This window comes from Sceloporus undulatus, chromosome 6, assembly GCF_019175285.1.
Source record: "Sceloporus undulatus isolate JIND9_A2432 ecotype Alabama chromosome 6, SceUnd_v1.1, whole genome shotgun sequence".
Classification (NCBI taxonomy): domain Eukaryota; kingdom Metazoa; phylum Chordata; class Lepidosauria; order Squamata; family Phrynosomatidae; genus Sceloporus; species Sceloporus undulatus.
The window spans coordinates 91,053,201-91,066,937 of NC_056527.1; the positions used below are offsets into that span (position 1 = coordinate 91,053,201).

The 13,737-nt window shown below is 37.9% G+C and overlaps 1 protein-coding gene across 4 annotated transcripts in view; it reads left to right on the top strand.

The window, feature by feature from the left end:
• The window catches only part of LOC121933099 (signal transducer and activator of transcription 5B), an 81,649-nt gene that overhangs the window by 7,138 nt on the left and 60,774 nt on the right, over positions 1-13,737 (top strand). For 2 of the 4 annotated variants that reach the window (XM_042472375.1, XM_042472374.1), the window contains exon 2: positions 825-866. The exons of the other annotated variants lie outside the window; for them this stretch is intronic. The gene's annotated coding sequence lies outside the window, so the exon portion shown is untranslated. The remainder of the gene's footprint in view (positions 1-824; positions 867-13,737) is intronic. 4 annotated transcript variants of the gene reach the window in all.

Below are 13,737 nucleotides of genomic sequence, written 5' to 3' on the forward strand. Positions count from 1 at the left end.
GTACGAGGTGAATGCGTATCTTTCTTCATATCAGATATTCTGTATGCATAAACTCCAGTTCTCATTACCAGAGAGTAAATAATTGAAGGACAGTAGGAGAAAGCAAAAGTCTAGACACCTCCGACAATACTTCAAATAAGTAAAATGCTTATTTAGACGTTAGACTTATATGTGGAGATATCTGGGTGGTGGTGGTGGTTTGTGGTCTGAAGGTGTGGGATCTCATCTCAAATCTTAAGGATGAAGCACCCTCCCAATAGTGATTTATGTTCTGGACTAAATGAGTTGATGTAAGTAGTTAGCTAGAGATGGGTGGGCAGCTTTTAGCAAACCCTTCTCATTTAATGATCCTACAATAATGATTCTTAATATAAAATTATTTGAGGCAAATTGGGGTTTGTGGTGTGTGTTATTACATTAATTATATCTTATTTTTCTGATAAACTGAAAGCAGTTCAAATGCTAAAATTATACAGGGGCCATATTTGCAATTTTTATTTTTCTTAATTAAATTATTTTTGCAGTCTCTATGAGAAGTGATTGAGGTAGAACTCAGCCTTGTAAAATGGTCCATTGAGCCTCCCTTCTCTTTTATGATTGTAGAAAAGGCAGCTGAATTCATAATGTGATGTTTTGCACAAAGTGGAAATTTATCTGCTTCCCATTTGCAGGGCGTCTAGAAAAGCTGCCTTCTTGTATTGGGAGAAATCAACCAAGGAACCACAGTCATGCTTAATACTATATTGCTTGGCTGTAATTGAAGTGGAGTCTGAAAATTTTGCACTGCATTTAGTTTTATGTATTTCCTTCTTTATTTTTTGTAGTGGTGTTCAAGGATTCTGGTCAAGTTCAAGGAACCAGAGGAGGTAAGTACTATAGAAATCCAACTCTTACTCATGTATATTCTCATTGTTTTTGGTATGCAGCTTCTTTTTCTGTAATTTTTTTCTTTCTCTACCTTTGACTCTGGCATGTGCTTTATGCAGCATCAGTGAAATTAACATTTTCCCTAAGAACCTTTGGATGAAGTTGATGTGGTAGTCTGGGGGTCTGCTCCAGGATGTTGTTGTGGTCTGCATTTTGTGTTAGAGTATAAATCTGACAAAATATATAGATGGGCTAAGAAGGAGGTGGAAGCTTAAGTGAGCCAGCAATTTCTAAAGAATCTGATCAAGCAGTGTTGAAAACAAAGTATGCCATTAGCCAGTTGGCCAATATGGTTCTGACAGACTAGCTATGTGTCACTAAGACTGTCTAAAAAGGAGGAAGGAACATAAAAAGAAATGCAGCAGCATCTTTAAGGTTAACTAGTATATATTTTAGCATGAGCTTTCGTGGATATAAACCCACTTCGTCAGATGTAGTACAGAATGATAGTAAAGTCTCATATTATAAAGCATATTTATACAGTTGCGAGAGTGGGATAGAATATAATAGGATCCATAAAGATCCAAATTAAAGGGCTGCATAAGGCGATACAGATTGTTCAGATCTTTGCAGAGGTCAGTTAATGTTGATACGTGAAAGCAATAAATCTTACCATAAGTCAGTTTCCCAGGGCTCAAAATTCTCTTTTGTTACATGTCCATATGAAGGACACTTGTGTTAATATATGTATTGGGCAGTGAAACCATTGTCTTTGTTCATACCACTGCTAATGGATTGGAATTAGTGGATATAATTCGATTAGGCAATTTCTCTTTCTAGTCTTCCTTTTTAATTTCCTTGTTCAAGGACTGCAGGCTGTACATCCCTTACTGTATGTCCAGGAAGGTTGAAAGGTTCTGCAACTGATTTTTAGATACTGCCATTTCTAATGTCAGACTTGTGTCCATTAACCCTCTTGCGTAGAGACCATCCTGCCTGTCCACAATTCACATGAAGACCAGTTCTGTTTGTTTGGGTTGGCTGACCTTTCTCATTGGTTTCTTGATCCATTGAAATGAAATTTCAAAGCTCTCGCCTATTTCAAAACTCTTTCTGCCAATGCTTCCCAGGCTTTCCTATTCTTAAGCATTTCCCCCTTTCCCTTTGTTTGATTCCCCTCTCCATTATCCTTCCATAAAGCTTCTGATTCTCTGCCAATGCTATGATTTGTTCCCCTTCCTTTACCCATACTGGCACCTTGTCCATTAGATCTTCTACCTTCCTCTTCCTGCAAAGCTTTCTGGCACACTTTCTTTCACAACCTCCTACACATAGTTCCATCTCAGCCTTAAGAGATTCCCCTTTCCCTGATTCAGCTACAACTTTCCATCCCAAAGCAACATTACTATCATTACTTCCTTGCAGACATTTTTACACACTTTCTCTTCCTCAATTGTTAGAATGGGTGGATAGAGAGTACCAACTTACCAAGTGGTATATGGAGGGAGGGAGAAGTTGGCCTGTTTTTTAATAGTATGGTAAAATTCAGCAGTACAAGCAACTGTGCCTGTCTTTGTAGCATTCTGTGGTTGCCCTTACTCCACCCCTTGTTACCAACAAGTTCTGTCGCAATGAAGAAAAGAGTTATCTCTCTATGATTGGTGTTGTGTTTTGCTATAACTTCCTGGTTTCTTTGTTTAGGGAAACAGATAGTTGATATATTCTCACATTTTAAAAGAATGTATTAATAGCAGTAATGGTGTTCTTTCTTTTAAAATAGCTATAATTTCTTTAAAATATAAAAAATGTAATGCGTAAACAAAGATAACATTCATAAAAATACTAGCATGAGGTTTAATTAATATTGCTACAAAATATTATTCAACACTGATAGTTAATACAGAATTAGACACAGAGAAAGAAATCTGTTGAGTCTAATATGTAGAAAGAGAGGGCAAGAAACAAGAGGCATTTACAATTTAATTGAATTGTAATGAGGAAAAACTCCCATCTGTTAGGCATCAGTCCTAGGTATACTAACCTGGGAGTAAGTCCCATTGTATGAAATAGAGCATACTTCTGAAAATACATTTATAGGATTACCGATTGATGATAAGTAGCAACAACAACAACAACAAAAACAACCATTGTTGTGTTGCAGTTAAGCTTTAGGAAGTTATCTAGACATTAGAAAAATGTGCAGTCTGTTGTTGTTGTTGTTGTTGTTGTTGTGTGCCTTCAAGGCATTTTTGACTTACAACAACCCTAAGGTGAACATATCATGGGGTTTTCTTGGTGTGTTTCTTCAGATGGGGTTTGCCATTGCCTCCTTTGAGGCTGAGAGAGCGTGAGTCTTTTGTCTACCATTGATTAAACTGACACGTTCCATTACTGCATGCCTAGCTTGGGAGGCAGGCAAGGGTGCAGAGAGGCACATACAGAAACACACAATATTTGGGAGAACAGGACAGTAACACTTATTGGTTGTACCTGCATAGACTTGGCCAGGCTTGAGGCCAAGTATCCAAGTATTGGACAACTTGTCTGTATGTCTAACAACCCTACCCTCAACCTGCCTACTGGGTGTGGGGAGAATCCTTGGAGTGACATAATGGGATCCACATGTAAAGACCAACTGCCATGGCAGCACTGAGGAATCCTTTACTTCCCTTTCAGGCCTACATAATGTCTGCCTGAGGAGTCCTCCCCCCTTGACTGCTTATTGGCCAGACTCAGAGGTCCATGGATGGGTGGGGGATGTGTGCTTGGTTCTGAGATAGAAAAGCTGACAATGGGCAAGATGAATGGTCCTTGCTGCTTAATTATCTTTGTTGTTGTGTGCCTTGACGTCATTTCCGACTTATGGTGACCCTAATAGCAATAGCAAATAGTCTACAGCCCTGGAAATGCAAATGGAAGGACGGGGGGGGGGGGGAGGTGAGGTCGTGCATGTAGTCATATCTGTCTCCTTCCAAACTTTATACTACCGTTCTTTCAAAACAATACTTTTGCCCTCCATGCTCATGGATTCTGCATCCACAGATTTAACCATCCATAGCTTGAAAATATTTTTTTTAAAAACCCAAACTAACTCAAAAAGCAAACCTTAATCTGAAGAAATACTAAAAAATGCTTTGTGGAACAAGCATATGTTTAAATCTTCAAAAATATATGAACAAATAATAGAAGCCTGAAATCCTAGGGTCAAATTACATGTAATTCTACTTGAAAAGCCAAAAGGTTGGAGTATTTTATCCTGTTTTTGAGGCATATCCTGCCAAATGGAGATCACATATTAAAGATTAGGCAAACAAAAATACCTTTCAAAGAAAATTGAACATAACCACAGCAATATAACAAAAAGATAAAGCTTCTTTTTTTAAAAGTAGTAAACAGCAGCAGGAATGCAGCATGCAGGGAAGGGTTTCTCCCATTTTATCCCAACCAGTAATCCTGATGAAAAATTTTCCCACCCCCAGTTACTATTTAGCTGAGGAAGGAGGCAACTGATGCCAATGGAAGCTTCACTCTTGGAACTAAGAGTAATTTCTGAACATTATTTTCATCAGGATTGCTGTGTGGACTAACATGCTGTGGATCTGATCTTAATCCCCTTCCTAATAGCTGCTATATACAATTTTAAGGAGATATACATAATGCTAAGCTGTGTGATTAATCTTACATGTAAATTGTCTCTTAAAATCTTAAAGCCACAGAGGAAAAAATAGGAAATTCAACCTCGTTCTTCAGTTATTAATAGCAGCAAAACTCTGTAAGTAATTCCAGTTTGATTCATTGTGCAACCGATAGAAATTTGCAGAGTTTTCAGATATTGTTGTATTCCATTTATTATAACTCTCCTTTCTTTTTGCATCACTTCTTCCAACTTTTTTTCGGTTACACAGAATAAATAAATACATAAATAAATAAAGGAAAATAGAAAGAATATCTGCAGTTTGTCTTTTCATTATATTGATTGAACCATCCATTGGAAATTACCTATGGCCTGGGGGATCCTTTCTCCACTCCATGTCATCTGTCCAATTTATTGTTGTGTGCCTTCAATTTGTTTCCAATTTGATATAAATATAAATATTTATAAATAAATAAATCTTGGAAACAAACAAACAATTTCAGAAACTATCCGGAGGTAGCCATGAGCAGTAAGGTGGTCAGATTTGTTGATTCAGAGTGGTTATAACAAAAGGGATGCTGGAGATCTCCAAAAGGAGTGAGGGAATGGATTGAGGAGAATGAACATTACACTGGCAAATGAAGTTTAGTGTAAATGAGTATAAAGTGATGCACATTAGGCAAAGAGATCTTAACTTTAAAAATATGAAGCTAATGTCTGAATTTCTGGTAACTGACCAGGAAAATGAACTTAGCATTGCAATAGATGGGTTGATAAAAATGTCTGCTCATTGTAAGGTTGCCAAATCTCATGGCCTAGCCCTGAGTCTCCAGTTTTCATGGGTTATCTCCAGGGAGGAGTTTTGTTGTTGTATGCCTCCAAGTTATTTTTGACTTATGGCAACCCTAAAATAAGCCTGTCATAGGATTTTCGTGGCAAATTTCTTAAGAGGGGGTTTGCCATTGCCATCCTCTGAGGCTCAGAGAGTGTGACTTGACCCAGTGGGTTTCCATGGCTGAGCCAGGATTTGAACTCTGGTCTCCAGAGTCCTATTCCAACTCTCAAACCACTGCACTACACTGGGTTCAAATTCTCAAGTTTTGATGGACCTAGCTCCAGGCAAGAAGAAAGGTAAAGATCTCTGGTTCTGTGTATAGATCTCTAGTTCTGCTATTAAAGCAGCAGCTTGTTACAGTGTAAAAGTGTAATTAATTTCTTCTTGCAATTTGCAGATTCTCCAGGGGGGCCTTGATAGCTTCCTCCTTTCCTCCATTTGTGGTGCCAAGGCTAATCTTTCGGCTAGAAGCAAGTAGGCTGGAGTAAATGTTTTGCATCAAGTCAGCTAGATAAAGTGAAATAAAGGGGCTATTCCTTCTCACATAAGAAGACAGGATAAAGAACATTTACTCCAGCCTACTTGCTTTTAGCCAGAAGGTGAATGCAGAGCAGAGGGTGAGCCCTGGCACCACAATGACAACAACTAGAGCCTTATTACAGGAAGATGTTCAGCTGCTACAGTGCCATCTGTAAAAAGAGTATGCAATCAGAATGGCTTTCTTTCCTCGCACACTTTCTGAACCGTTCTGGGATTGCAGCATCTGTTTGCAGAAAAACTTTACCACCCACAGCCTGCCCACTATCTCCTCTATCTATGCCCCTTTTCTGTGTTTGGTAAACATGTACGCACATATGCACACACAGATGTCCTCTACCCACAGAAATGTAAATGAAAATTCTTACCTTTAAAAAGGCCTTTTTTTCCTTGTGGTGGGGAGACTTTCCGATCAGGATAGACCAGACTTGCCAAGTTCCCAAACTAAACTAATTGCTGATAGCAGAAACCCTGTGTGTGTGTGTGTGTGTGTGTGTGTGTGAGAGAGAGAGAGAGAGAGAGAGAGAGATTGTGTGTGAATGACAAGCTGTGAGTAACTGCGGTTGATATTTAACAATTAATGCTTAATGAGATCACCAAGAACTGTCCATAGGTTTCTGGTTTTGTCCTGGAAGCCTCAGGTTCTGAGATGATCCTGTACTGGCAATGCTAGTTTATTGTATAATGGCTCCCCCCCAAAAAGGCAAATTCCATGTTAGAAATGTTGAACCATGTTGGAGGCAGTGGGTGGGGCGATGGGACTGCCAGTATCATAGTGCCCATATACAAACTACGATTTGACTGTGCTTGCAATAACATGTACAGTTCTGGCACTGTGCTTAAAAAAGATATTGTAGAGCTAGAATAGGACAAGCAAAATGGTGTAAGGAATGAAAGCAACTCCTCTGTAAGAAAAAGGTATAATATTTGGGACATTTCAGTTTTAGAAGAAGGACTAGGAGACACGTTATAGAGATTTATGCAATAATGTTTGTAGTGGGGAAAGATAATTCTAGAACTTGTGATCATCCAGTGAGGTTGAGTAGTGGGAGATTCACAACAGACAGAAGGAAGAGGGTCTTCACTCAGTTCATGGTGAAACTGTGAAGACACTGTCCTAAGATGTAGTGATAGCCACATAGACAGCTTTAAAAGGAGATTAGACAGATGATAAAGCTATCCAATACTACTAGTCATGATAGCATCTCTGTTTAGCAGTTGTTAGAGAACATTAGAAGATAGGTGCTGTTAAAATCATGTATTGTTTCCCAGAAACATCTTTAGAACAGAATAACAGATTGGATGGGCCTTTGATCTGATCCCAGAGAGCTCTTCTAACATTCTTGAGTGTTCATGTTTTTCAATAAAGCTGGAGCAAATGCTTAAAACATGAAAAAAAAAACCCACCTCTCATTCATACAAAATGATGTGGCAATTTATAATTAAAAAGCACAGGTGAGAGACCTATACAGGGTATTCTCCTTGAGTAAGAAGGGTGTATTTGGTGCAAGCATTGCAGAGGGGGAGGAAATCATTATTTGCAGAAATGACAGTGTTCTGATAGGAAAAGACAAAATGTAAGGGTTTTGGAAAACTTCATGTTGGGTCTGCTGTGCTATATAATTATATATATTTTTATTTATGAAAGAGTAAATCTCATACTATGATGAACTAGGATGAAGCCTCTGCTTTGTGAAATGGATTATAGTACAACCAAAATCAACTTTGCTTATGTTGGTTTCTTCATTTATCTGTTTTCTGTAGCTTTTAGATCCACAGAGATAAAAGATGAATCAGCTCTTGGGTGAGTGGGTGTAAATAGGGAATGCAGGCTGGAAAAAGCAGAACAGGGGAAAGGATTAACCACCCCCTCACTAGTACCACTACTCCAGTCAAATTCAAACACACCCTTACATTGTATATTGCTGTGGTTACCTTTAAAGTAGAAAACAAAATGTCCTGGTCTCCAATTACATATATATTATATGAAGTCTGGTTTGACTCTCAGATTATAAAAATGGCTTAAATTCTGTTTCTCTCATACTTTCATCCATCTCTCTTTCCAGCCATTCCATTTTATTCCCCCTTCCAACAATTTTGTCAGTTTTTTCATCGCATCACGGTCTGTTCAGGTATTATTTCCGAATAGGGTACACTTACAAGAACTAGAAAATGGGGCTGTGCAAGATAGCTCTGCCCTCTGAGTCCCAGAGATTTGAAAAACTACTTTTTGAGACTACAATTACCAGACCCCACCACCATCACCACTACTATGGCCAAACTTTATTTCTGAATATGATTTGACTTATACTAGAGTTACTGGAGAGCACAAAGGTTTTTCCTTGCATTCAAGAAAGCGTGACTAGAACTCCCCTGCAGACCTCAGTGTTCAGCATGTGAAGTTTGAAAAAGAGTGGAACTGGCTGCATAAGAGAAAATGTTGTGGGAATGGCTGGTGTGTTCTCATAGTATCATAGAATTGGAAGGAGCACATGGGCCATTGAGTCCCCAGCTCTGTGCAACATCTCCAGCTAAAACATCTCCAGCATGTAGCTGTCCAACCTCTTTTTGAAGATGTCCAGCAAAGGAGAGAGAGCGAGAGCCAGAGTGACATAGTTTCATTGTTGGACTATGACTTTGGAGACCAGGGTTCGATTCCCAGCTTGGCCATGCAATACACTGGGTGACCTGGGGCAAGTCACATGCTCTCAGCCTCAGGGGAAGGCAGTGGCAGTTACAAACCTCTGCACAAACATTGCCAAGAAAACCCCATGACCCTACACCATAATTGAGGAATGAATTACATTCAAAATTAGAATATGCGGATAAACACCCTGATAATCAAATAGCTCTAATGCTTTTGGATATAGAAAAGGCATTTGATTGTGTAAATTGGAAATTCATGATGAAGGTTTTAGAGAAGATGAATGTGGGAAGTAATTTTATAAAATGGACTCAAGCAATATATAATTTACAATTTGCTAAAATTGTGGTAAATGGAGAAAAGACAGAGCAATTTTCCATTTATAGAGGTACTAGACAAGGATGCCCATTGTCTCCGCTACTATTTTTATGCATGATTGAATAATTAATTGGGAACTTAAGAAATGATAGAGAAGTTAAAGGAATTAAAATTAAAAAGAAAGAAATTAAAATTAGGGCGTTTGCCGATGATTTAGCTTTAACTCTAGAAGATCCATTAGAAAATTTGGAAATATTGAACAAATATCTGTTGGAATTTGCCCTTCCGATATTTAAAGAGAGCAATCATGTCAACCTTTAGTCTTCTCTTCACCAAGCTGAACATGCCCTGCCCCTTCAACCTTACCTCATATATTTTGTTCTCCATACATCTTACCATCCTTCTTGCTCTTTTTTGAACCCGCTCCAACTTGTTCTTAAAATGAGGTGTCCAGAACTGAATGCAGTACTCCAGATGAGGCTTGACTAGTGCAGAATATAGTGGGATTATTGTATACCTCATCTTGGAAGCTATGTTTCTGTTAATGCAGGCTAAAATAGCATTGACATTCTTTGCTGGAGCATCACACTTGCTGGCTCATGTTCAATTTACAATCAACAACAATCCCAAGAGGGATAGGGCTGTTAGTCTACTCTTTGTTGCTGCGTGCCTTCAAGTAATTTCCAACTTAATGGTGACCCTAAGGCTAACCTGTCATGTGGTTTTCTTGGCACATTTCTTCAGAAGAAGCTTCCCATTGCCATCCTTTGAGGCTGAGAGAGCGTGACTTGCCCAAGGTCACCCAGTGGGTTGACATGGCTAAGCCGGGTTATAACTCTAGAGGTAGAATATATAATGAACATTTTCCAGATGTTTGTCTTAGTTAAGGGTTGATATATTTTGAAATTTCCTTGAGTTTTCTGGTATCTTGTTAATCTAAGATACTGTGTATTTTTTAAATATTTATTGAAATTTTCATATTTACACATAAAAAATCAACATACACTGAACATAAATCACCAACACCAGACTAATATAATACAAACTAAACATTGCAACCATACTACCAACATTCAGTGATGGAATTACCATAGAAAAGGAAAAATAGAGAGAAAGGGAAGGAAAAGGGAATAACTTGTTTCAAAAGAAGGAAAGGGGATAGGATCCAAGGGATATCTTGACCAAAACGAAAAGTTAAAATAAAAACTAAAATAAAAGAGATGCTGCATATTTCTGAAGAATGTAAAGATTGCTTGGATACTGAGAAGAGTGTTTTCTTTCGTTTTATAATGCTGTTCACTTGCTTTTGGCTATTCAGAACAGAAGCTCGATAAAATAACTCTGTCTTTACAGCAGTTGTAACTTTCTAAAAATTCTTTAAGGTTATTTCGGACCTTTTTATTTACTAATGCTTTTAGAACTGAAGGTATTTAAGGAAAGGACTTGTAAGGAGTGCTGTAATGTTTAAAATTTTATTGTTTTAATTGCTTTTTTTCCTTTTTAAATTGTTTTAATATTAAGAATAGTTTAATTCATTTTTAATGTTGACTTTTGCATGTTTTTAACTGTATTGTCATAGTTTTAATTTGCATTGAGTCTCAATCTTGGGAAGATGTCAGGGTAGTAGTAGTAGTAGTAGTAATATTTCTATATGACATTTGCAAACACCACATTTGCAACATTTTGGACTAATACATGGATCATTCCCAGATGTGAAGGTATGTGATATAACACATTTCTTTAAACATACTCAGTTGATTAGGATGTAAAACCCAGCAACTCATACAACAGTTGTACACATTTCCAGAAAATAAGCAAATTTGCACTATTTGTGGTCTAATCGTGGTTATCATATTCAAATATGGACGCATGTTACACTGTGTGTCTACACAGTTGACTGAGTATGGTATAACTATGGTGACTCATTGTGAGAGCTATTCAGTTTCCTCTCAGAGACACAACTCATTCTGTCAATTGCTGAGATATAAAAGGAACTTATCACTGAACAGGGGCAAGTATTTGGAACATCACCAATTGATCATCACATTAACATGATCCAATTGAGCATCATATTAACATCACCACAACATGACATTCACTTTCCTTGTGCAGCTGTGGAGAAATAGAGACCTGTATGTTACTCCAGGTTGTTACCACAAAATACTCATATATATACCATTGGCAGTGATTTTATTCTTTGTAATGATGGCATGGGAAGGTCCAGGTAGCCACGATCTATGACTGCCTTGTGGAACAGGGACATGTTTCTGTTACTCAGTAATGAAATATCCCTCCTGAACTGGACTTGTGAAATACATTCTTCCAGTCTTCTGGTGTAATAATAATAATAATAATAGTAATAATATTTAGTTAGTTAGTTATTTATTCCGCCTCTCCCTACAGATCGAGATGGGATTACAATAAAAAATACAAATACAAAATCTGTAATATAACATAATTCCCCAAACCCTCCACCATACATAAATTAAAAATCAATTACTGTGTAAAATAATAAATCCTAAAAGCAGTTTAAAAACATGCAGAATGAGAATATGGCAACTAGGAGCAGACAGGGTTATCCTTTATGGAAGGTTATTTATAGGATATGATAAGGTATTATTTGCTGGGCATGGAAAAATAGCTTAGTTCATAGGGCCGTAGTCTCACAGAGTTGGATGAGACCACAAGGCCATCCAGTCCAAACTTCTGCTATACAAGAATAGAATCCATGTGGAATGCTCTGTTAGAATTCACTGAGGCAACCAAGATGACAAAACTGAGGCTGTTGTACTTTGGACACATCATGAGAAGGCATGACTAACTGGAAAAAGCAATAATGCTAGGAAAGGTGGAGGGAAGTAGAAAGAGAGGAAGTCTGCATGCTGGATGGATGGACTCTATTAAGGAGGTCATGAGTATAAATTTGCAAGACCTGATCAGTGGAGGTCAGGGAGTCTTGGAGATGGCTCATCCCTAGGGTCGCCATGGATCGAAATTGATTTGAGGGCTATTAACAACAACAACAAACACTAAGATGAGCATGTGCCATGTATGATGAGAGATTTGCTACATCATCTTATGTTGACAAGGCCACAAAGAAGTTGTTTTGTATAATGCAACTTTTGTGAAATTATTACTGCCAACATGATTTGTTCTTAAGTAGCATGCAGCAAGAGCAGTCTCTCAGAATGGGATTTCTGGAGTCAAGCTTTGCTTCTGACGCCTGGCACCCCTTCCTTCCCTAACAAGCTGGGGCTGGAATTAAATGTTGTGGGTGAGCCTCTGAATAATGCTCCAAAGCTTTCCAAGCTTGCCATCAGCATTTCTCTGCTGCTCTTGTGTTTGAGTAAAAGGATCTTGGAAGCACTGCAAGTGCAAGAAGAATAAACTCTCAGATATTGTGCAGTGATCTTGTGACGAGGAATGTTGCAGCAATTATATTTAATAACATGAAACTATCTAGTTCAGCTCAAATGTTTATTAAGTTAAAATATACTAACATGTTCAGCATGAACAATCTAATTTACATTGAAAGCAATATACACACAAAATAAAAAGACAGAATGGAAGGAGGAAAAAGACAATAGGACTCTGATAACATTACCAAATCTACTTTTAAATTTTGTTTGATTAACATAAATCTAAGACCACTAACATTTCTTTTTACAAGTCTACCACATATGAAAAAATGAGTCCACAATATCTTGACATCCCTAATAAAGATTCGAAAAAATGTCTGGGACATTTTCAACTGCTTATTTGGAGTTAGGTACACTTCATATATCATCTTATACAGTCTTTCTTTTAAACCACTGCACAATATAAATTTTATATTTTTGGACCACATTTATCACTGAACATTCATATGAACATTTTGCCCAAAATTTTGGGGCCACCTTATCACATATTCTTTTATACGATCATCTTCTTTATGATACCAAAGATAACCATGCTAACTAAATCTTAAATCATGTCCATCAAGTTCCAAGAGTCATAGAATCATAGAATCATAGTCTTACATCTCTAAGCAATATCCGTTCCTTCAACCATACAAAACAACAGGCCTCATAATACAATTTGACACCTAAGCCACCCCTTTCCTTAGCATTGTACAGTGTTTTAAATTTTATTCTGGGCTTCTTTGCTTGCTAAATAAATCTGGAAATCTCTTTTTGCCATTGCACAAAACTTTTGGCTTTGCACAAAATTTTTGTATCTTGAACAAGGCGGCTGGAAGTTTATTCCATTTCTTATAATAGGAATTATTTGAAAAAGAAATGAAAGCCTTGGCAAAACATTTCCTTTTATTGCTGCAATTCTTCCCAAAAGGGATAAATTTAACTTCTGAGGGGTTGAGCAGAAAGGCCAGGATCGCATGGGCTGAGCGCATGCTGTTCAAGCCTAACACTACTGCTGCTGTCCAGGAGCTGTTTGGCACATTTAGTCTGGCCCCTCAGCAAAGCCCTGTCTGACATGAGATACCCTATCTGTAACACTGCTGCCATCAGCATATGGCCTCTTGCCTCACAGAACCATGAAGTCCCACCATCATGGAAAGGCAGTAGCATGGTAAGCTATCTCCTATCTAAGTACTAACCAGGGATGGCCTTGCTTGCCTTCCAAGATCAGAGAGGATCTGGTGCCTTTATGGTATTAAGGCATAATATGCATGTGCATGCATATTCAATATTACATGCCTGCATATCTGAAAATGATTGCCCTGTTTTTGCCAACAAAGGCAGCCTTTATTGCTTTTATTTTTTAAAAGTGTATGTTTGCTTGGCTGTACTGTTTCAATGTTTTATCTGGTTTGTTCTGTTTACTGCCAGCACCTTTGACCTAGTGCACCATGGTCTCTCTTTTTTATGGTTCACTGTGATCAGTACAGCATGTATTTTGTAC